Source organism: Chiloscyllium punctatum, chromosome 20 (genome assembly GCF_047496795.1).
Source record: "Chiloscyllium punctatum isolate Juve2018m chromosome 20, sChiPun1.3, whole genome shotgun sequence".
In the NCBI taxonomy this organism is placed as follows: domain Eukaryota; kingdom Metazoa; phylum Chordata; class Chondrichthyes; order Orectolobiformes; family Hemiscylliidae; genus Chiloscyllium; species Chiloscyllium punctatum.
In genome coordinates this window covers 22,030,249-22,056,223 of record NC_092758.1, presented here as the reverse complement: position 1 = coordinate 22,056,223, position 25,975 = coordinate 22,030,249, and the positions used below count along the sequence as shown (strand labels likewise).

Genomic DNA, 25,975 nt, shown 5'->3' with positions numbered 1-25,975 from the left:
ATGGTACAGGTGAAGAGCACAAAAGAGAGCGAGTGGAAATGGGTTTTGCTGGACAATTCTTCCAAATCTCATCATAGCCCACACCATTCAGATCTCTCTAAGATTCTATCTCTTGTCTCAACAAATGGAGACCACATCTGCCTGCTCAGGTGCTTGTTCAAAACCCTGTGGCACTATCTTGAAGAACAGTAAGTGTGTTATCCCTGATGTCTTATCCAATATTTATCCCTCAATCAATATCAAAACAAACAGGATTGTCTCGTAATTGCTACATTGTTGTTTGTGAGACTTTGCCATGTGCATATTGCTCATTGTCTTTCCTTTGTCAGAGCAGTGACTGTACTCTGAAAGTACTGATCGCTGAGTGTTAAATATTTTAGACCCTCCAGTGGTTGTAAAGAAACATCATCAAAGTGCCAGTCTTTATTTTCATGTCTCAAACTAGATTGCACCATGAGCTGGGTGGATCAAGGAATAATTTTTGCTATTGGTACTTTAAAGGATCTAGATAATTGAAATTGGATTGTCATGAATGCATCATTTATGAATGAATGACTGTGTTTTAAAAAGGCTTTCATAGGGACTCTTCTGGCGCAGTGGTAATATCCCTACCTCTGAATCAGAAGACCTGGGTTCGAGCCCTCCCTGTTCCAGTGTGTGTAAAAACATTGATTGAAAGAAAACTCTATTGTCACAATAGGACTCATTGATGCCATTCATAGTTGTTGAATGGGCATGGAACTGCCATTGCTTTGCATGGAGGGTATACAAGGCTATGTGCTGGTTGGTAAAGGGGCATAGCTTGAGTTGAAGGGTATGAAGGGACTGATATAGAGTTGGTTGGGGGTTACTAGATGGCATGTATTGGCGAGGATTGGGAATGTGGGTTGTCAGAGAATGTGAGGAATGAGGGCTATACAGCCTTTTTTTTCAATATCTAGAACTAAGGTTCAAATCACAAATGCAGGTCTTTGAAACTGCCTGCCTCCGCACCCAGCAGTCCACGTGGCTGCCGCTGAACACTATCTGGGGTTGCTGGGCTATATTCCAGCACGCAGCCACCCACCTTGAGTGAAGGTCATACTGATGGAATCACAATTCCCTGAGGCAGGTGCAAAATTCATGAATTTTCTTAACTCTTCTATTTTCCTCAAGGATGTAACTCCACGCCATCAACTCCATAAAGTTAACTAAATACTCACTGTCTGTATGAGACAGCTCAAATAATAACTCTTGCAGCAGGAAACAATGTTATGATCATCAGGTAAAGTTAATTTCTGGTTATTCCAAAACTATGAAAAACTCCTTAAATTAAAAGGATTTTGTTCCTTTCAATTAGTCAACTTTTCTTCACTGCTTATTCCCCAAACAAGCCCTTACTCTGTGATTATACCCTCCAGTCCTAGACTCTTCCACATTGACCTCAGCCACCCTTCAAGTCCCTAAAAATGTTACATGTTTTAGTAAGGTCTCCTCTCATTCTTCAAAACTCCGGTGAATATAAGTCCAATTCACATGACCTCTCTGCACAAGAAAATCACTCCATGCCAACGATTAACTGAGTGAACCTTCTCCAGACTGCCTCCAGTGCAAGTACATCTTTCCTTCGATCTATTCACAGTAGTCCAGCTGTGCTCTGACCTGCATGTTGTGTAGTTTTAGCAAGACCTCCCTATTTTTGTATTCCATTCCCTTTACTTCAAAGGCCAACATTATATTTGCCTTTACTATGACCTATTGTTGCTAACCTTTTGTGACCTTGGTATCAGGGCCCACAAGTCCCACTGAGCTACAGCTTTCTGCTGTCTCTCCCAATTTGAATAATATTCAGCTCTTCTATTTATCTTCCCAAAGTGCATAATGTCACAGTATGTTCTATCTGCCAAGTTTTTGCCCACTCACTTAGTCTGATTAGTGGTTGTGAACAGTCTTCTTAAACTGATGCAGTTCATGTGATGTCATTACACCCACAGTGTTGAAAGAAATGGTATTCCAGGAGTTTGATTCAGTGACAGTGAAGGAACTGAGAGATAATTCCTTGTCAGGATGGTGTATGGCTTGGAGGGGAGTTTGCAGAAAGTAGTTATTCCATGCATTGATGTTATTGCCCTGCTAAATGGTAGGTTTGGAAGGTGCTGTTAAAAAAGCCTTTACAAGTTGCTTGAATGCATCGTACAGATGTCCCACAGCTGTAGTGCACTAGTGACAGAGGGAATAAGTGGTTAAAATTGTGAGTGGTTTGAATTAAACAAACCTTTTTGTCCTGGATGGTGTCTTGTTTGTCGAGCTCACACAGCCAGGCCTATGAAGAGCATTCCTTTACAATTCTGACACATACTTTACAGATGATGAACAGCTATTGGGGAGATTGGAGATGAGTTACTCACCACAGAACTTCCAATCACTAGTCACATTGTTTATATGGTTAGTCCTGTGCAATTTTCAGTCATTGTTAAAACAATTGTTCAACAAAAATGATAAACATTGACAATGGGGAAATCACTGATGGTAATGCAATTGAATGTTAAGGAACACAGCTTCATTACACATGGCCATTGCCTGGCACTTTTGAAGGGCAGATATCACTCATCACTTATCTGCTTAAATCTAAATGTTGTCTAAGCCTTGCTACACATTGACATGAGCTGCTTCATTTTTTGAGGAGTCAGAAATGATGCTGATCTTATGCAGTCATCAGTGAACATCCCTTCTGACCTTATGGTAGAATAGTGGTCATTGATGAAGCAGTTGAAGGTGATTGGACATACGTCACTATCTTCAAGAACTCCCAATAGTATGACCTGCAATTAAGATGATTGACCTCCAACAACCACAGCCATCTTCCTTTCTGCTGGCTATGACCCCAAGCAGTGGAGAACACTATCAAAAGCACCTGCGTTTTGAGGACGAGACATATCTAGACAATTTTCAGTGTTGTAACTGCACTGGCAATATTTGGATAGGAGAATGGTTAGTTTGGGAGCACATGTTTTCAGCACCACAGTTGGACTGTTGTCAATAACCAGTCTTTGGAGTGCTTTCAGTTGTCTTTTTTACATCACATGGAATGAATCAAATTGCCTGAAGAATGGCATCTGTGATGTTAGGGATCTCAAGTGGAGGCCAAGATAGCTCATCCCCTCAGTATTTCTTGATGAAGCAATTGTAAATGGCTTCCAGCTTTGACTTTTGCATCGAGGCGCTGGGCTCACCCAACAATGAGGATGGTGATACTTGTGGAATCTCCTTCTCCAATGAGTTGTTAAATTGCCCACCACTGTTCCTAGCTACATACTGCAAAGCTCAGACCTGACCCAGTGTTTAAAGGATAGCTTAGCTCTGTCTATTAAAAACTGCATAATGTACAAGTTACTCTACGTTGTAGCTTTACCAGGTCAAAATGACATTTTTAGGCATGCTTGGTGTTGCTACCGGCATAGTCTCCTCACTCATTGTTCTATCAGTGTTGATCTCCTGACTAGATGCCAATGATAGAGTAGGATTATACTAGGTCATGAGGTAATAGATTGTGGCTGAATACAATTTAGTTTCTAGCTCCAAGGGACAAAATTCTTTCATGTCTGTTCTTACTTACCCCTGGCCTCAGTCTGTTATCTAAAAACAAGTATAATAAAATGTTCTTGAATTGTCTATCATTTGTATACTTGTCAAACTGAAGTCAACCTATTGCCAAACATCACAGAGACAATATATTAGAGAATGCCAATCAATAATGTTTTTCCATTTGTTTAGCTTCAAAGAACTTACAATGCAAAATCAACTGTTATTTTAAGGTGGAGTGCAAAACCCCATCATTGTTCTGTTACTTATAAAACCCAAGCACTAAAGCAACCACTGACATATGAAGTTTCATTCATACTCTCATTTACAGTTACTATTTACATCTGTCAGTCGAATGACTTGTCTGTAAATGTGAAAATAAATCATTGCTTTGAAATTGCTAAACTGAAGAAGAACAGCTTTCAGAGAAGCAGATTACTACAACAGTGATCTCATTGGCCACAAATTTTAGTGCAAGGTGAAGACATGAAGAATTCTCAAGTGAACAGAGCAGAGATTTACTAGTGCCATAGAAGCCATTACAGCATTGGTATTGATCTCATTGTGATCTCATGAATGATTAAAAAGGCAGGGGTACAAAAATTCGCAAGCTGCCTATTTTTATCTGCAGTTGGTAGAAATTCTAATTAACTTTAGCTAATCACAGAATCGTCACAACTGTAAAAAGTAGAGTTAAAATAAAATTATTACTTTTTATTCCAAAACTTCATATTATGGCAATTTCTCACAGAAAGAAATAAAACTGCATTCTTGAACCATTACACAGTACAAATTAATTGAATATTTAAAAATAAACGTCAAGCTGATAAGTGAGAGATGCTTCAAATGCAATCTCCTGAAATGGGTGCTGATAGCCGAAGTCACCTTCATAATAACATCTAATTTGAAATCCAGGGACACTTACAAATGGTAAGCATAGGAGCTTTTACTAAGGCAGGCATGTTAATAATTTTCTGAGTATGATTTCGATAACTGTTAATAAAATCACCAAAAGTACAAGTACTGACTCCCCACTTCACAAACTTCATATTCTGAAGTTTGTTAATTCTTGTCTCTCTCACTCACTCTGCCTTGTAAAGTGGCAAATGACTTTATATTGTTACTATACCGTGATGCATTTAATCTTTATCTGATAGTTCTGTGTATAGAAAATTCAGAATAATTAATGAAAACATCATAAAGTGATATCTTTCAAAGGTGCCAAACTGTAAGTTGGTTGTGCTTTTAACTGTGGTCGGGTAGCTGTCAACAGAAAGAGACAGAAAATGAGGTTGTTTCCATGCGTGTACTAGCTGAGAAAGTTTCAGTGATCAGAAACCTGAGTATCTTGTTTAGCATTCATTTTTTTCTTTGTATTACCACATAGCTAAAAAAAGTTTATGTTTATTAGTGTTATTCAGTGCATTCATTTTTACTTCATGAGTTCACTCACCGTTTTCATGCATGAACAATGAGATAGAAGATACTTCCCCTGGGTAAGGCAAGAAATACTCCTCTAACTTGACACACCCTGCAAAACAAATTATACAATATAGTAAATGTACACATATCTCGACACACATACTGATTATCCCTTCTTTTCTCAGTCAACCATATTAAACCTACTATTCTATCTACATCAACAACTTATGTTGAAGCAGAATGAAACAAAGACATATTACCATTGAAAGCCAAGGAAAATTCAAACTAAAATATAACTGATGAAGAAATATTCATTAGCTAATTGAACAACACAGCTCCTTATACTCTGTAATGAAGAGTGTGATTTTGTGCTTGTGGTTCCTGGAGTAGGGGAGCTTTCCCTAGATTCCTGGTTAATATTGATTTCTCAGTCAACATCACTAAACACATTTTCTGGGCATTCTCAGATTTGCTATTTGTTGGACCTTTCTGCATGCAAATTGGCTGTCATGTGTCCTGCAACCACACTTTCTAATTACATCAAGTGTTTTCAGACATCCTGAGGTCCTGAAAGCTTCTGTATATATTAATTTCTTCATGTATTTTTCTTTCCATCTTCCATCATCATTTTTGAATTATCGCCGATTTGACTTCCAGATTCCGCCAAGCTATGTCATACAATAGAACTGAAAGAGAATTACTGAAATATCATTTTACCTTTACTACCCATCAAGATGACAATAATTTGTTAGCAAATGATAACTCATCAGCAAGATATTGTACTGCTGTATATATCATACAAATTGACTTCCTTGTTACATGAGGGTAACACTTCGATGTACATTATACATTGATACATTACACATGATTAAACTGGGCTTTGACAGTCTTATTGTAGCGATGACATTTTTAGGGCCTTATTGTGTTTTAGTTCCTGAGATCTATCACTTTAATTGACTGGGAGTCAAGTCAAACTTTCAATATAGATACAGTTTCTTTCACCTATTAAATATGGTCCACAAACAATACATTTGTATCTCAGTATAAATACAAGTGCTGATGTTCATCTCGATGTTTTAAAATAGAAATTTGGGATTGCAAGTCATGCAGAAAAGTGAGACAAATAATAAAGGACTTATCATAAACACTATAAACAAAGAATGTTTAATAACAAGATAAGTGTATAGTTTCTTTATTGAGACAAATGAAAATGTTGTCTATGTTTTGACTGCTAATGCTTTTGTTGCCAGAAAAGAAGTCATGTAAATATCGTGATTAAACATTAATTGTTCATAGTGTTTCTAATAAGGGCTGCAGTTTGTATCAACTATGACAGGAGCTTCAATTGAAATTTGTAAAAGTTGTTGCCAGGATCAAAGATAGGCTAACCAATTAATGACCCTTTCTATGAGAGATTGCAGGTATAGTATTGTTACTCAATTGCTTAAGTTCAGTGTAGTACATGACACAGGGCACACTTCTATGCTTAATTTTATTGGAGCAATTAACATTTGAGGAGTAAATGTAACAAGTTGTACACATGACCAACTATGAAACTAATGTCAATATAAAATCACTTGTAAGCTGCCAAATTCAGACAGAACATGAAGTTTGTCAAATAAATAAACAAATTCACATCATGAACCTTTTTGTGCATACCATTATTAAGTTCATAATCTACATAAAGTTACTTTAATTAAGTACCTGGTGTAACTTGCATTGTTTACTGTAATTAGTACATTAAAAGTACAGAGAGTACAAAACAAATAAATGTTGACATAAATTTAAAATTAAGTGACGAAGAAAGGTTTTTCTTTCCTTTAAGTCATGAGATTCAACAAGCAAATAGCCAAGAATATACTGCTCATTATCTTAACATTTATTCTGTTTAATTTTAAAACACACCCAAACCCATAGTGGTCATCTATTTCTTCACCTTTTACATTACGGACAAATTTATTTTCATCAGACAGATAAAAAAAACTTTACTTTTGACTAATGGAAATAAGATGTTAACCAAAATCTGTACTTAACAGCATTAATAAAAGTCAGCATATCTATCTTTTCACGGGTTTTCTAATATTGAGCAGGGTGACCATGACAAGATTGTACAATAGATGAATATGGACTTCCATTAAACTGCAGAATAGCATTATTTAATTGTGTTCCAACAATGAAGTAAACAAATAAAATGTTTCCAAAAAAAGACTGTTATGAATAATTACATGTAACGTTTTTTTTCTTTGAAAATTTTGTTTCTATAGATGGACGCAATGGGGCACTGACTTGGCAGAGTTGCTGAGTCCAAGCTTGAGAAGGAACCAGGAGAATCATGCTGAAAGTATGTATTACTGAACACTAACCATACATAATGCTCTGTTTTCATGGACACTAATGCAATTACACCAATGTAAGTCCAGCAACCTGAATTTTCTGCATGCAATTATGGACGGCATACTGGTTTAGCGGTTAGTACTGCTACCTCACAATGCCAGGGACCCAGGTTTGATTCCTTTCTCGGTAACTGCTATCTGGAGTTTGCACATTCTTCCTGTGTCTGTGTGGTCCAGTTTCCTTTCACTGTCCAAAGATGCGCACATTAAGTGGATTGGCCATGCTTAATTGCCCAGTGTGTTCAGGGATGTGGAGGTTAGCTGGATTAGCCATATGAAATATAGGGTTAAAGGGAGAGGGTAGGTCTGGGTGGAATGTTCTTCAGAGGATTGGTGTGGATTGATGGGCCTGCATCCACACTGTCAGGATTCTAGGTTCTAGGGATCTAATTCAACCCAAATTCTAACAACTTAGCATATAACTATCAAAACATCAATTAAACAATTCATTAGGGTGCAGTGTTGCCTAAAATAGCCAAATAGTTATAAACTAGATGCTTCAACTGCATTGCAAGTCACTGCAAAAGCAAATTACAAAACTACAACCAGGCATTCAAATCAATACCATGTTTTATAAGTCGAGAAATTGGTGCTGCTTTATATGAGGAAGCTGGATAAAGATGGGAATTTAAAAGGAGAAATTTAAATTCTTCCTCTGATTTACAAAACATAAACTCATTGATGTACAGGAGATGGTATTATCTCAACAAAGTTGCTCTTGGTTTTACCTGTTGCACATTGACTTAGCAACAGTGAGATGACATACAATAATGAACTTAACTCTCGTTTGTAATTTTATTCTGTTGTCAAAGACGGATGATCTTGTCGACTTCTTACACTGAACAACGTTGAATTATATCAAAGAGGTCACAAATGCCCACATCATGCAGACTTCCATATTTATCCATTTCCAAATGAACAAGAAGCAATGACAGGTTACAATGCAAACCAGGTTTGCTCTTTCAGTGATGAAGATTCCTATGTTTAAAATTCTGGCAACTGCAGAATGCAGAATAGAAGTATTGATTACACCAAATTCCAACCCATACCAACTTGCAAGCAGATTTAGAGCAAGGCGCTTGCCGGAAACAGGGTGTGATCCTCATGTGTTTCTTCTGATTAGAGTAAAAAGACAGTTTTGAGCTCTAACCACTCATTTCTGCCTCAGGAAAACTGAATGGTACATGGTGTTGTACTCAGACTTCAGGGATGTTCTCGATTCATTTTGACTCCGGACAGTATACCCCAAGCTGTTAAGCTCCCAGGTGAGAAGATGAACTGGCTCCCCTTCTTCAGTCATCCACCCCTTGGTTGGTTGCAAAGTTACTTTCCAAAGTACCCCATCCCTTTTGAATACCTTACTCAAAGACTGCATCATGAACTTATGCTTTAAAATTTAACTAGGCTCTTTTATTGGGTTAACAAAGAGTGAGTTTATTAAATGCAAGAAGAAATAGTAAAACAACACACATACACAAAGATTAGAAATAAGAGGCAAGTCCAAAAAGATATGTTAAATAAAAGGTATATGAATCAGTCTCTGAATCGGTCATTTATAATGAAATGTTGAACATTGCAATTGAGGTTGCCAGGAGCAGTGACATTTGCAGTTGAACAGTCGGCTTGACGATCATTCAATTTGCAGATTGGTTAAGATTCTGTACTTCTAATTCCTTTTGTTTTAAATTGAATTCCAGCATTCAGAGTGAGTGAATATCCTTTTCTTGTCCTCATTCCCTTTTATCTGGTGCTATCTAACTGATGTCCAGCACTCAGACTAAGAGAGAGGTCTTTACCTGTGACATAGTGGTAACTGGGTGATAGTTTTTTTGAATATGATCCTCACATCACACTAACAATCAGTCTCAAGCTGGTACACAAGAGAACATTCAGTCCACTCGCCTGCACTAGAGGAGTTGAGACAGTCTTTTTAATGCTTTTCCTGTGCATCATCCAAGAGGGAAAATTACAAATATGTCAACAGATTGGGGCATAATTTACATGCTGTCGAGAAGGACCATTAGCCCCTTGACCTCTTTGCAATAAAATACATGACAGGAGACAATATGTTTTGACTTGCTTCTTACCTTTGATGTTTTCTTGCTTATAATTCCCTATCCATCTGTAGGCATGACATTCCAGGGTCTCCCGCTCCAGAAACCCACATAATCTACTTTCCTAGCCATTTTTGTATGTATCAACCCCTTTTTAAAGAAAAAAAATATTTTGGAGATACAAACTAAAACTGTCTACTGTATTTTGGGGTTCTGGCTCATCAGCATATCAGAAGGGGAGGAATAGGCTGCCTATATGTAGAGAAAATGACCTTAACATAAGCACACCAGCTTGCTCCACATTCATATTCCAGCTACACAGAAAGATATCCACAGGTATTGACCGTGAGTTGGGAGTTTATCTGTTGTCTTCAAATGGTGTTTTTTCTACATTTCTCTCCCCTCTTAAGCTGCTGCAACACGTCAACACCATCACTTTTAAGTTCCACTTCAAGCCATACACCATCCAGTTTTGGAACAATATCACTTTTCCATGGATCAATATCTTGAAAATCACTTCCTGACCGCACTATTCATATATCTGTACCCCGTGGACTGCTGTGGTTCAAGATGACACAGTGGCTCAGTGGTTAGCACTGCTGCCTCACAGTGCCAGGGAGCTGGAATCGATTCCTGGGCTGGGTGGCTGACTGTGTGGAATTTGCACTTTCTTCCCACGTCTGCATGGGTTTCCTCTGAGTTCTCTAACTTTCAACCCACAGTCCAAAGATGTGCAGGTTAGGTGAATTGGCCATGCTAAATTGCCCATAGTGTTATGTGTATTAGTCAGGGGTAAGTGTAAGGGAGTGGGTTACTCTTTGGAGGGTCATTGTGGACTTGTTGGGCTGAAGGACCTGTTTCCACACTGTAGGGAATCTAAAAACAAAGACAGCTCACCAACACCTTTTGAAAGACAATTACAATGAGGAGTAAATGGTGCCCAAAGCACCAAGTCATATCATTGTCTTTTAATCCTCTGAAATTAATAAACACTATTTAAACAGGAAAAAAAACATATAAATCCTATATGGATAACACAATCTCATTCTACAGTTATCTGCCAATTTTGTTAAGTCACTATAAGATTTTACATTCAACAATTAGATTAGATTAGATTAGATTAGATAATTTACAGTTTGGAAACAGGCCCTTCGGCCCAACAAGTCCACACTGACCCGCCGAAGCGCAACCCACCCAGACTCATTCCCCCCTGCCCCTAACACTACGGGCAATTTAGCATGGCCAATTCACCTAACCTGCATATTTTTGGACTGTGGGAGGAAACCGGAGCACCCGGAGGAAACCCACACAGATATGGGGAGAATGTACAAACTCCACACAGTCAGTCACCTGTGGCGGGAAATGAAGCTGGGTCTCTGGCGCTGTGAGGCAGCAGTGCTAACCACTGTGCCACCATGCCACACAAATTAGGTTCCAAATAGTTGGCTGATTATAAAGAATTTGAGTATTGCTGAAAAACTCCATATTTTGGTAGAAACATTTCATCTTACACTCATTATGTCAATTTGCAACTGATGCCAAAGCAAAGGGAAACAGCATTTATACTGTTTGAGAAGACAGTGGTAGAGGTATTGCCATGCAAAATAGAGTTACAGAATCATAGAGCTGTACAACATGGAAACAGACCTTTTGGTCCAACTTGTCCATGCTGAGCAGATATCCTAACCTAATCTAGTCCCATTTGCCAGCACTTGGCCCACAACCTCTCTAAATCCTTCCTATTCATAAACCCATCCAGATGCCTTTTAAAGGTTGTAAGTGTACCAGCCTCCACCACGTCCTCTGGCAGCTCATTTCATACATGCACCACCTTTGCATGAAAAAGTTGCCCCTTAGCTCCCTTTTATATCTTTTCCCTCTCTCTTTAAACCTATGCCCTCTAGTTCTGGAGTCACCCATGCCAGAGAAAAGGCCTTGTCTATTGACCCTACCCATGCCCCTCATGATTTTATAAACCTCTATAAGGTCACTCCTCAGCCTTCGACGTTCAGAGGTAAACAGCTCTAGTCTATTCAGCCTCTCCTTGTAGCTCAAATCCTCTAATCCTGGCAACATCCTTGTAAATCTTTTCCGAACCCTTTCAATTTTCACAACATCCTTCCTAGAGCAGGGAGACTAGAATTGCACACAGTATTCCAAAAGTGGCCTAACCAAAGTCCTTGACATGACCGCAACATGACCTCCCAACTCCATTACTCAATGCACTGACCAGAAAGGCAAGCATACAAAACACCTTCTTCCTATCTACCTGCAACTCCAGTTTCAAAGAACTATGAATCTGCACTCCAAGGTCTCTTTGTTCAGCAACACTCCCAAGGACCTTACCATTAAGTGTACAAGCCCTGCCTTGATTGTCTTTTCCAAAATGAGTACCTCACATTTATCTAAATTAAACTTCACCTGCCACTTCTCGGCACATTGGCCTATCTGATCAAAATTCCATTGTACCCTAAGATAACCTTCTTCACTGTACAATTTTGGACCAAAATATACCAGTTAATGGAATATTACCTGCCAAGCTTGATTAAACTTTAAACCTGGCAAGTTCACTGTAATTAGTTAGGGAATTGACCCAAGAAATACATCAGATAATGATTTCTTCAGTTGTGTTGAGTTGTAAGAGGTGCTGTGTATGTAATTGTTCTTTCTGCCTGAAAAGAATAGGACTGCTTTATAGTAATACATGCAGCTTCTAGTAAATGCAATTGTGCCACACCATGATCCCAATTAACAATCCTAAATTGGTTATCAACATAATTATTGACACACTTATGATTGTTTTGCAAATGTTGTCCAATTGCAGATTTGCATCAAATGTTGGTCGCTGTGTTATGTGTTCTTGTACTCACTCTGTCTCACTTCAACAGAATAGTTGACAGTCATTCTGTGATTTATCTATCAGGGCAATATGCTGAGAACTCAGCCAATCTGATTTCCTTAAAATTTAAACAATGTTTGGCAGTTAACTGTCAGTCATTATTAACTTGTGCATTCACCATGACAATATTTCTACCAATCAGAGTCCATTTGCCAATCAGTCATCAGTCTCATAACTATAAATGCTGTTATCCCTTTTCTCAATATTTCTTGTGAATTTCTTGTGACACCAGAGAACCCTTGTTCTGCCTCAAGTATTCAAAACTACTTTTAAGTATTTTTATTGAATCCTGAGCTCATAATGTTATTGCACTGAAATTAAAAAGACAAATGATCTCCAAATGATCAACAGTAAGTAAGTAATCCAAAAGAACATTAATTGTATCACAATTTTTAAAAAAAGAATCAATTGCGTATAGGTCAATTCGTCGACAGCACTGACCCAGTAGCTGAAGTTGTTGTGTTTATTCATTCAACACATAAGTACATTACTGTCAAACCTACTTAAGGGGAATTTTGAAGCCCAGTAACAGGAGGCAACTCACTTGTATACAAATCTTTCCAGGAGCCGTCCTGAATTCCCAAATCAAATTATACCAACTGCAATACAATTTCACTAATTTGTAAGCAAGTTGTTTTGATGCAAATTCTATTTGTGTGCAACAAAATCATTTTCCCTTATGCATCTCGTTTCCCTAATCCATGCTCAGTACCCATATTTCTTTTTCTTTTCCATTTGTAACAAATGACAGAACTAGGGTTTTCTCGTGTGCCCATACTTTCCCTGTTGACAACATACCCAACACAATTATGAAAACCTTTTCTCTTATCCATTTCATAATGAGTTTCATTCTCTTTTTGTGTGTATTTGCCACTGTATCCCATGTGATTTAATTAATTTCTTTCATTGAAAGTGATTGGAAACTGTACACTAATTGGTTCGAAACTGTCAACATTTATTTGATAACTATTTAGGATGAATTCACACAATCTCAGAAGTGTTACACTGCAGAGGGAAGCCATTCAGCCCATTGTGCCTTCCCTAGCTCATTAAATGAGCATCATGAGGGAGTGCCAATCTCCAACTTTCACCCTCATATACTTGTTCATTAATTTTATTCATATAATCATCCAATGCCCTCTTGAATACTTCACTTGAACCTGTCTCCACCACACTTCCAGGCATTGCTTTCCATATCCTAACAACTCACAGAATGAAAACATTTTTCCTCATTTCACCCTTGCATCTTTTGCACATTGCATTAAGTCTATGCCTTCTCATTTTCATTACGAGTGGGAACTGTTTCTCCATTTGGAGTTGGGGACCACATGCAGTGTGTCAAAGCTCGCAGATGACACGAAGATGAGTGGCAGAGCAAGTTATGCAGAGGCCTGTGAAACTTTGCAGAGGAACATATATACTTTAAGTGAGTGGGTAAAGGTCTGGCAGATTGAATACAATGTTAACAAATGTTAAGTCATCCATTTTGGTAGGAGTAACAGTAAAAAGGATTGTTACTTGAATGAGAAAAGGTTGCAGCTTGCTGCTATGCAGAGGGACCTGGGTGTCGTTGTGCATGTATCACAGAAGGTTGGTCTGCAGATACAATAGATAATTAGGGAGGTGAATGGAGTTTTGTCCTTCATTGCTAAAGGGATTGAGTGTAAAGGCAGGGAGGTTATGTTGCAGCTGTATAGGGTACTGGTGAAGCCACACCTGCAGTACTGTGTGCAGTTTCCTTAATTGAGAAAGGACTCACTAGTACTGGAGGAGATGCACAGGATTTTCACTAGGTTCATTCTGGAATTGAGGGGGTTAGCTTATGAGGAGAGACTGAGCAGACTGGGATTATATTAAGTGGAATTCAGAAGAATGAGGGGGAGATCTTAAAGAAACATATGAAATTACGAAGGGAATAGAAAAGAATAGATAAGATATTTGCACTGGCAGGTGAAACTAGAACAAGACGGCATAGCCTCAAGATCAGAGGCAGCAGATTTAGGACTGAATTAAGAAGGAACTTCTTCACCCAGAGGGTTGTAAATTTATGGAATTCCTTGCCCAGTGAAGTAGTTGATGCTACTTCAGTAAATGTTTTTAAAGCTAAGATAGATTTTTTTGGAACAATAAAGGAATTAAAGGTTATGGTGAGAGTATATATAAGTAGAGCTGAGGCCACGAAAAGATCAGCCATGATCTAATTGAATGGCAGAGCAGGCTCAAAGGGCCAGATGGCCTCTTCCTGCTTCTAGTTCTTATGTTCTTACTCTATCCAGCCTGCTCATGACCTTGAAAACTTCTATCAGATCTCTTTTTAGACTTCTTCTCTACAAGGAAAACTGTCCCAATTTCTTCAATCTGTCCTCATCACTGAAGTTCCGCATCCCTGAAACTGTCCTTGTCAACCACTTCTGCACTTTCTCCAATGTGTTCACATCCTTTCTTTCATGCAATACCCAGAACTGTACACAATACTCCAGTTGAGGTCTAATGAGTGTCTTATACAAATTCAACATCACCTGTTTAATTTTATACTCTTTGGTCCATTAATAAAGCCAAGCATACTGAATTAACACTGCAAGTCAATAACTCTCCCGAATTCGGCCTTTAATAGTAACCTTGTCTACATCCTGAAATGAAACTCTAAGAAAGACTGCTGTCTTGCCTATCCCTGGTCTTTTGTGTTAATGTAACTTACCAGATTGCAGACTTTAAACAATATGAGTGCAGCTTGTACTCTATGTTTAAAACAAAGAATGATTTCAAGGCAATCCAACTTGTACATTCACGAGATCAGCAGGAAATCTTCAATCCATTTGATCTTTCTTACAAGCTATTCATAACCTACTTTAAAAAAAACCATATTCATAGACACATTACCACAAAGTACATCAGATATGAAACAATTCCACTGAAAGTTGATAGCGTAAATTGGAAAACTTCAGCAGATACAATGTAAAAGCAGAAATGTGTAATCACTTATTCCACCATCTGTAAAGACTGACAATTGATCAGAGCTGGAGATTAGAACAGAGAAAAATATGTTTGGAGGATTGAAAGAAAAAAAAATGCTACAGCAGTGGTACTGTTATGTTACTGAACTAACATTCCAGAGGCCTGAACTAAAAAGTCAAGCAAAGATAATTTCAAATCCTACCACGGCAGCTTGAGAATTGCATGATACATAATATATTGCACAGGAATTGCCCAATCCAATATATCAGTATTTAAAGGAAAATGAGAAAGAGAAACAGGGGTAGGCAATTCAGACCCTTGAGCCTGCTCCGTTATTCAATCCAATCATCTCTGCCTCAACACCACTTTCCTACTTGTTGTCCATAACCCTTCAAGCCATTTCTGATTAAACATCTGTCTGTCGATCTCTTCCTTAAATTTATTTAGTGTTTTGGCATCCACCACATTCTGGAGTAATGAACCTTGTCTCCATCCTTTTTGACCTAACCAGCCCATCATTTCCTAAGAGTCCACTTTCCTGTGCATGTTTATCTTTCCCCTTAAATACACTGATACTGATCATCTCATCTAGTCTTGTGTGATATCAAGTGCTACACTCTAACCAGTTTCTGGGTGAATAAATTCTTCCTGAATTCCCTAAAGGATAAATTAATCTCCATCAGTAATTATGGCCATGAGGTCTCATTGGTCCAGTAAGTGAAAATATCTCCATGTTCAACGTCCCAAACCCAATCTGAAATCATGGGGGCAATGTACACTACATTCTACTCTCATTACATTGTTTGCATTTTCAAGAGCAAATGATCAAATATAATTTTTCTTATGTTTTATATCAATTCTATGACTTGGACAAAACAGGTTGTGATTGTTCTCTGTGCTACAGAAACATGGAAGTTTAACATTGATCTACCATAGCCCATTACATAATGGAAAGATATCAAGCCAAAAGACAACTTCTTCAAAGATAATGCTCTGCTGTCAGAGGTGCTGCCTTTCAAAGAAGAAATTAAATATCAACATAATGCAAAAGATTTCACAACATTTTTCAAATAGGACAGACAAATTAGTCTGCTCAAAATTTATTCCTCAGCCAAAAATGGTGTGGCCATTTGTATAATGGCGATTTGTGAGATCTTGCTCTGCGTGAATTGGCTGTTCTGCTTCCTTATTTTACTGCAACGAGTACATTTTGAAAAGAAAGTCCATGAAATCCTTTGGAATATTTGGTGAATGCGAAAAGTACTTTGCAAAGGCAAGTTCTTATTTTCTTCTCACTTCATGGGAAAGTAGAAAAAAAAAGGAGAAAGAAAGCAGATATACTGGAATTTAGTTTCATGTCCCATCTGAAGACAATGCAGAGCCACAGCAAAAATCCTTAGAGTGTTTATCAGCCTTAGAGTTTCACACTAACTGAAATAACTGTGCTTCTACTTGAGGCATTTTAAGTGTGTCAGTTTGGTTTGAGTATGAATCATATGCATGGACGTTTTAGCCTAATGATGCGGTCATGGAGATATGGGAGACCAGATTCCTGTCATCCACCCAGGTAAAAATGGTTTGCAAAATATAGAAAGGAAGTTCTTAACCAACAAAGCCTGATGCTTACTCCGTCAAATAAACACAATCATTGCAAACTCTGCCTGTTCATAAAGTGAATTTTATTTCCACTCTGTGGCACAGTGGTTAGCACTGCTGCCTCATGGTGCCAGGGACCCAGGTTCAGTTATAACCTCAGATGACTGTGTGGAGTTTGTACATTCTCCCTGTGTCTGTGTGGGTTTCCTCCGGGTGTTCCAGTTTCCTCCCACAATCCTTAGATGTGCACATTAGGTGGATTAGGTAAAAACAATAACTGCAGATGCTGGAAACCAGATTCTGGATTAGAGTGGTGCTGGAAAAGCACAACAGTTCAGAGAGCAGGAAAATCAACGTTTTGGGCAAAAGCCCTTCATCAGAACTACAGGCAGACTGCCTGAATGGTGGTGATTGGCTGTGCTAAATTATCCATATTGTCCAGGGATGTGCAGGCTAGGTGGATTCACCATGGGGTGACTCTGGGTGGGATGCTCTTTGGAAGGCTGGTATGGACTTGATGGGCTGAATGGCCTGCTTCCACACTGTAAGGAGTCTACATTTGGATAGAAAATAACTGACTACCTATGACTATCTTGATCTCCAAGTCTGAGGCTGATTTTATATGTAAAGATTAAATGAAAAATGCATCAATGGAAAAGTTTTCAGCATATGGCCATTAACACAACATGGCAACAGGATCTATCTGGACCTGCCAGTTCCACACTGTCAGACTCTATATATTAATTGCCAAGTTTTATTCTAATTAGAACATTTCTTCACTGCAAGCATCGAAACATTACTGACGAAAATAATAAAACTGAAGATGCAAGTGCAATAAGAACAGTTAATACTTTTTAACACCAACAAAACTCTAAGCAAAGTGATTTAATATGCCGCAAATCTTAGGCAAATAAAATTAAACATCTGTTGGACTGAATTTTTAATGTTCAGCACAAATTATATGATACATTAAATAAATACTTACTATAGCAAAGTTGAAACCCACTTCAATAGTTCGCAGGATAGAGAAGACTGCTCTAGCTTTCTGAAGTGTTAGATAAATGAGTACTAGCCGCTGCATGAACCAAAACAGATCGTTCCGATCAGATGCTAGTCCTCTGTCATGAGCTATGTGAGATCTGCCCATTTGTAAACGTTCACGAGTAAAACTTAACACTGCATCTCACAGACAGGAGTGCGTCCTTCTGTGCATTAACCACAGAATAAGAGAGTCCACTCCTGACTAACGCGAACGAGCCGAACTGCACCAAGCCCCGAGTACACGATCAGGTTTTTTTTTGATTCTGAACAGCACGCACAATTGACACTGAGGCAGGCACTTTAACCAGTGGAGGCTCGTTATGTAGCGTTCCACTTCGTTATGAATCAATTCCGTACCTCACGTCGCGCAGAATAATAACGATAAAAGTGAAACATTGAACACTGAATGTCTAACAGGAGATTTGGAAGATTTATAATTTTTTAAAAAAACCCGACAAATTAAGTGCTCGGAGGAGCTAGCCTGCCACCAATGGGTTTAACTGGAAACCAAATTCTTCATTCTGGAACTGCGAGTGTATCTTGCTCCAATGTCACCAAGCAATTAAATAAAAAGAGAAAACCGTTATGATCAAGCAGCTGAGTCAGTCAATACACTAACTACAGAAATAAAAGCGTGTCCTCGATTAACTGAGGATTTGGCGTGTGGAGTCGATATTAATAGGAAAGGACTACAATGAGATTTGACAGTTCTTATACCAAGCAACCATTCAGTACTTATACTCATCATGTGGTGGAACTGGAAAAGTAACATCTCTCCGTATCGGGTCTGCAAGAAGTATAAAACACATACACACACACACACACACACACAAACAGCATTAAAACAAAAAGCACATTGCCAACAGACTGAACTTAAAGACAGGTAACAATGGATGTCAACTCAGCTTGCCTTAAGTACAGCTAAACTATTAGCAATAGCAGGATTTGCAATCCATATCTGTGTCCATAGCAACTACATATACACGATCAACAACTTAAAATAGTCAGTCAAACTAGTGGCATTCCACAACAAGGCACCTACCTCAGTGCAACCTGCAGTTTTAATTCTCAGTATGCGACCGCTGAAATTCTGGAGAAATGAGCGGCTTCGGGATAAATGGCTACTCTAGACTTCTTTAGGGGTTTGCCATGCCGTAAAATGTTTAAAACCATATGTATTTTTACAAAAAAAAGAACAGGAATAAGCTGTTCTCTCAGTTGTTATAGAGGACGGTCTCTGCTGTTGTTAGTGTTGCTCCACTGCCTGGTGTCTAGTAAGGGGTTGGGGGTGCGGGCGCAGAGAAAAAAGGCGCTGCTCTCAATATGAACACAGGAGCAAGCTCTTGCCTCTGATACAGTGTTACTGCACTGGGATTCTGCAGGCATCGGGAGGACAGTATGACAGACAGCTGGGCTGCTCCCTCCTGCCGAGGGACAGGATGTGATGTGAATGCAGACAAATGAGAGGCAGCCCTAAACAGCAGTATCACATCCCTCATTCAAACTGATAACAGTTCCAGCTCTCTCGGATTCACTTTCACTCCAATCAGTGGACACTGCTGGGAGAGCTATAGGTCCCCACGAAACACAGTGAGATCGCTCACTTCCACTGTTTTGCTCGCTTGGAGTAGACTTTGGGCGCCCACCTGTTCAGTATCCACTTTTCCAATTTCTGTTAAAGAAAAGGCTGTTGTTATGTGGGGAGCGCGACATTAATGGAAGATGTAGTATTATCGAAATAAAAAGGATGAATAAAAATTATAATATAATGGAACTTTTTTGCATTTTAGGTAGATTAGCTTAGTTGCATTGTAATCTTTCCAAAGATATGGGGACTTTTGTATGGCAAGTGTGTATCATCTTCAGCCACTCGGGCTGTGCAATAACAGTAGTATTCATTTAGGTATCCAAAGCAGTTCCAATGAAAAAAAAGAACGTCCCCAGTAAAACGCAGCGCCTGGTAAGACAGTTGTCAGATTAACTGAGAAGAGAAATTCTGTTTCCCCTTTCCCCCTTCATTAGATGTGAGTTTGTTGACAAGCCAGCGTTTATTGTTCATCCTTATTTGTCCTGAAGAAGGCGATGGTGAGTCACTTTTTTGACCAATGTCAAGTGTATGATGAGGGGATACCCACCATGCTGTTTGGTAAGGAGTGCCAAAATTTTGATAAATGACAATGAAGGAGAGGCAATCTAGTTTCCAATCTAGAGGCAAACTTGCAGCTGGTGGTCTTTCCATATCTTCATCACCATTGTCCTCGGATTGAGAGTTTGGAAGGTGCTGTCAAAATACTTTGGCAAGTTACTGAAGTGCATCTTGGAGATTGTGCTCATTTCTGCTACTGTGCGTCGATGGTAGAGAGAGAGAAAGAGAGAGAGCATGCTTGAGGTGGGTGAATGAGATGCCAATCAATTGAACAGTTCTCCCCAGATAATGTTAAACTGGGTGTTGTAAAACTGCACTGACCAGGCAAAACACAATTATTTCATCACACTCCTGACTTTTGCCTTGTAAGATATGGAAAATGTTTGGTCAGTCCAAAGGTGAGTTATCACAGAATACCCAACATCTAAACTGCTCTTGTAACCAGAATATTTCTGTGACTGATATAATTAATTTTGTGGTTATTGGTGACTCCTAGAATGTTAATGTGAATGGAAAGGGTTAAGTGATGCTAATGCCATACAGTATCATAGTCATAGAGTCATACAGCACAAAAACAGACCCTTTGGTCCAACTTGTCCATGATGACCAGATATTCCCATAAATCTAGTCCCCTTTGCTGGCATTTGGCCCATATTCCTCAAAACTCTGCTTATTCATGTACCCATCCAGATGACCTTTAAATGTGGAAATTGTACTCATCTCACTACTTCCTCTGGCAGCTCACTCCATACATGCACCAACCTTTGTGTGAAAACATTGCCCCTCAGGTCCCTTCTAAACCTTTGTCCTCTCACCTTAAACCTATGCCCTCTAGTTTTGGATTCCCCTCATTTAATTAGATTACCTACAGTATGGACACAGACCCTTCGGCCCAACAAGTCCACATCAACCCTCCAAAGAGTAACCCACCCAGCTCCATTCCCCTACATTTACCCCTGACTAACGTACCTAACACTATGGGCAATTTAACATGGCCAATTCACCTGATCTGCACATCTTTGGATTGTGGGAGAAAACTGGAGCACCCAGTGGAAACCCACGCAGACACAGGGAGAATGTGCAAACTCCACTTAGAGTCTCCTGAGGCTGGAATCAAACCCGAGTCTCTGGTGCTGTGAGGCAGCAATGCTAACCACTGAGCCACCGTGCTGCCCTTTGGTTAATAAGACACAATTTCTGACACACAAAGCAATGTTGACTCTCCCTAATCAGTCCTTGCCTTTCCAAATACATGTACATCCCAACTCTCAGAATCCCCTCCAACAATTTACCCACTACTGACATCAAGCTCACCGGTCTATAGTTCCTTGGCTTTTCCTTACCAATTTCTTCAAGAATGGCACCACATTAATCAACCTCCAAATTTTTGGTACCTCACCTGTGACTAATGATGATATAAATATCTCAGCAAGGGGCCCAGTAATCTCTTCACTAGCTTCCCGCAAAGTTCTGGGATACACCCAATCAGGTTCCAGGGATTTTATCTACCTTTATGCATTTTATGGAATCTAGCATCTCCTCATCTGTAATATGGATACAAGATAACACTATTTAATTCCCCAAATCTTGTAGCTTTCATATCTTCTTCACGGTAATTACTGATGCAAATACTAATCTAATACCTTACCCATTTCCTGTGGTTTTACAAGTAGACAGCCTTGGTGATCTTTAAGGAGCCCTATTTTCTCCTTAGTTACTCTTTTACCCTTAATGTATTTGTAGAATTTCTTTAGATTTTGTTTAACACTATTTGCCAAAGATATCTCATGTCCCTTTTTACCCTCCTGATTTCTAGGGATTCATTCGATCCCAGCTTTGTATACCTATCTATGTCTCCTCCTCTTTCTTGACGAGAGCCTCAATTTCTCTAGTCTTCCAGCATTCCCTACACCTACCAGCCTTGCCCCATCAGAGGAACAAGGTTAAAGTTTCTCTCAATGGAGATAGTAATTATCTCTCATTGTGTGATGAAGATATACTGCGAAATACATAATACAGGCAATACTACACCTATTGTTCTACATAGACATATGCGTTGTTGTATAGGCAACATGTAATTCATCTCAGAAATCCTGTATTCAGCTCCATTATGCACCACACTAAAAATGCAATGCACGAGGTACACCTTCACACTTATCTTAGTTTCCAATCTACACACACCTCACTCTACTCTGTTCAAACCAGGTACAGGTCCATGAACAGATCAGAAAAATCATGTGGTGCTTCACATGCCATACACTTCATCAGCACACTATGTCCAGTAAGCCACAATTTATATTCATTCATGCACACCATGTGCCTCTCTTCATACAGAATGGCTGTTCTATGTGTACCAGCAACAACTCCATGCATGCTATATGGACAAGAGATGCAACAATACAAGGTGTAGTTATTTGATTTTCTGCCTCTGTGCATTTCGCAGTTTCAGATACATATCACAAAAAGTGCTGAGAAAATTTAGAAAAGTTACTGTAAGGACTTCCTATGATATCCCATCACCAGGTTATGATGGATTTGCAGGCCTTGACTCCGAGTGGAAAGCAGACATAGCCAACAGAATAAAAGGAAATGATGTTTCACTTGAAAAGCATCTCATCATGATATCCCCTTTAAAGAGGAGACTTTTGTTGCTGTCACCAGTTGATTTAGCAGTAAAGTAAACCCAGGTATGTGAAGCATGAAGCTAAATGAAGGTTGAGCAGATTGCAAAATGGACTGCTGTTTTTAATCCAACTGTTTTGTGCTAAAGCCCAGGACCAGTTTCAGCCTCTTGTTCTTTCACAGCCAGAAAGTTCAAATTCCAAATTATTCCTCTTAAGATACATCTCCATTCAATTTTACCTTTTTGAGTTGAAACCAAATAACTGTCTCTGCATGTCTGTTTTTTTTTCGTTACTTATTGACTTTCTTCCTCTTCTGTTTCTTGAAGGCTCTGACTTTGTGTTTAGGTAATATGCTGGTCACTCTCAGGAGGCTTTCTGAGTAACTCTTATTGACAGCCACACCTTCACTGTTTTATCAGGCTGGGAATGGTAATCAAGTCCTATTCCACTCAATCACATTGCCGAGCTAAGGACCAAACAAAAGCAATAGCACTCGTTGATTTTGCAGGGCCCAATGCAGATTTTAGTGTCCCTTCAACCCAAGTAGTTAATCTGAGGTAACCCTCTAAAGGCAACACAATATTCACTTGGTAAAGACTGGTGAAGACTGGTAGCAGGTCAATGCAAAAGCTTCCTTTCAGGTTTCTTTTGGGGTTTTTTTGTTATCAAGTTCCCTTCATGTGTTGTGACAGAAAACTAAAAAGACCTTTCAATGTTTGTGCTACTGAAAACACTACTTGGAAAATGCATTTCATTTTCCATTTCATGAAATGCAATGCAAGCAGTGACTCAGATGTTTGTTTAAAAAGGTGACACCCTTGAGAAATGGCTCCGGATGCAGGGAGTGATGTGGATGTGAACCATTGCTGAGTATTTTTAATTGAGTTGATGGAATGGAGGGCTGACAATGCTTGGAAATTGTAGCTGCTGATGGAGGATAATGTAGACATTGCCATTTTATTAAATACAGGGTCACAGAGATTCCAGTCCCACAAATGTACATTCTGCCATCTGAAATTGCTGTAAAATCTGTACAACGTAAAGAAATACTAAGAACGGTTACTTCAATTTCTTTTTGAAATATCTGCAGAAGACTGATTCCTTATTTGATGAGAATTTGTAATTTTTCAGGTTTATGTTTTGGAAATAATTTTTAATGTAGACAGGAAATAAACCAGAAGTTGCACACAGTTAATTCCCATGCATTAAGTTACGAGAGACTGACAAATGAGGAGAGGCTAGATCAACTGAGCTTGTACTTGCGAGAATTTGGAAGAATGACTGGGGATCTCATAGAAACATGTAAAATCCTGATGGAATTGGACAGGCTAGATGTGAGAATATGTTCCCAATGTAGGGGCCACAGTCTAAGAATAAGGGGTAAGCCATTCAGAACCAAGATGAGGATGAATTTCTTCACTCAGAGAATTGTGAACCTGAGGAATTCTCTCCCTCTGGAAGCTGTTGGGGTCAGGTCGTTTGATATATTCAAGAGGGAGCTGGACATGGCCCTTGCAACTAAAGGGATCAAGGGCAATAAGGAGAAGGTGAGAAAGAGATACTGAGATTGCAGGTCTGCCATGATTGTACTGAATGGTGGTGCAGACTCAAAGTTTCTATTATTGAACTCCAGAGATAATGAAGGTGTTGGTTATGTTTTTTGAAATTTCGTTAGATTTTAGAAGATTGGTCCTAATTTATTGGAAGTTAGAGCATGTTATGTCACTGTTCAAGAATGCAAAGAGAAAGAAAACAGGGAAGTCCAGGCCCGTTGACTTGGCATCAGTTATTGGGAACATGCAGAAATCTGTCATTAAGAAAGTTTTAACAATGCATTTGGAAAATTATTGTGTGATCAGATAATGTCAACAATATTTTAAATAAAAGAAATAATCCTTGACAAATTTATTAGATTTTTTGTTTTGAGGATGTAACGAGTAGGTCAGATAAAGGGGAGCCAGCAGATGTAGTATACTTGCATGCCCAAAAGACATTCAAGATGGTTCAACACAGGTTAGTACACAAGGAAATTATTTATGGAGTTGGGGGTTTATATCAGCATGGATAGGCGATTGCTTAAGTGGACAATGAAAATGTAGGGATGAACAGAATTTGCATGTTGGCAGTTGTGCTGCAATGATTAGACCTAAAGCTTTAACTATTTTCAAACTATATTAATGACTTAGACAAAGATTATTGTCTTTAATTTCCTGATGATACAATGCATGGGAATGTAAGTTATGAAGAGGAAGAACCCACAAAGGGGTGTAGAAGAAATGGGCAACAATGGGCAAATGGGGTATAATGGAGAGTCATAAGAATAAAAAGGCAAAATATTTTTAAAACTGTGTAACTTGTAAGTGTTGTCGTTTGTCCTAGGAACACATAAATTTAGCATACTGGTACACAGAACAATTAGAAAGGCAAATGGCTAGCTACTACGAAAGGGGATTAGAATACTAGAATAAAGAAATATTTCTACAATACGGGGCTTGGTGAGGTTACACCTGGAGTGTTGTGCACAGTTTTGTTCTCTATATACAAGGAAGGATACACTTGCATTGGAGGCAGTATAGTAAAGGTTCATCGGGCTGGTTTCTGAGAGGGTTTTCTTTGGGTGCGAATTGGGTCATTACTCTTAAAAGAAAGAGAGGTGATCTCATGGAAACTAATAGGATTCCAAAAGAGCTTGACATAGTAAACAATAAAATGTTGGTACCTCTGGATGGGCGATATATATCATCAGCACATCTCTGGATAAGAGCCCGGTTAATTAAGAATGGGATGATAAAACATTTGTTCGCTTCAAGCTTTGTGAATGTTTGAATCTCTACACCCCCCCCCCCTCCCCCCCCCCACACACCCCTTGCCCCGGCCAGGATTGTAGATGTACCACTACTTAATATATTTAAGGTTGAGATTGACAGACATTTGGTTCCCATGGGATTAAGAGGTACAACTGCAGGGGCATTCATGGAATTGTCTTCACAGTTTAACCAGCCCATATTGAATGACAGGGAAGGATCAAGGAGCCATTTAGTCTACTTTTGCTCCTATTCTTAGGATCTTACAACTGACTCTGGTGTCACTCTTGAGATGTAGAAATCACTGACCAGGTAATTATTGTTGTGTATAGACCAGTTGCATTAGAGGGGCAATAGTAGTTGTTCTGTGGAACTAGTGTCAGATGTAAGATGGATAAAAGGTCACTGAATTGAAAGGGTAATTCTTTTTGTTCTCCGCAGATGCTGCCAGACTTGCTGAGTATTTCCAGTATTTTCTGT

The 25,975-nt window shown here is 38.9% G+C and overlaps 1 protein-coding gene across 3 annotated transcripts in view; it reads right to left on the bottom strand.

Annotated features, from left to right (window-relative positions):
* tenm2a (teneurin transmembrane protein 2a) overlaps positions 1 to 19,305 on the bottom strand; it is a 2,790,214-nt gene extending 2,770,909 nt beyond the window's left edge. For 2 of the 3 annotated variants that reach the window (XM_072590496.1, XM_072590497.1), the window contains exons 1-2: positions 18,964 to 19,305; positions 5,015 to 5,092 (exon numbers count right to left, since the gene is read on the bottom strand). The gene's annotated coding sequence lies outside the window, so the exon portion shown is untranslated. The remainder of the gene's footprint in view (positions 1 to 5,014; positions 5,093 to 18,963) is intronic. The other variant, XM_072590504.1, reaches the window with a different exon arrangement.
* Between the last annotated feature and the right edge of the window lie 6,670 nt (positions 19,306 to 25,975).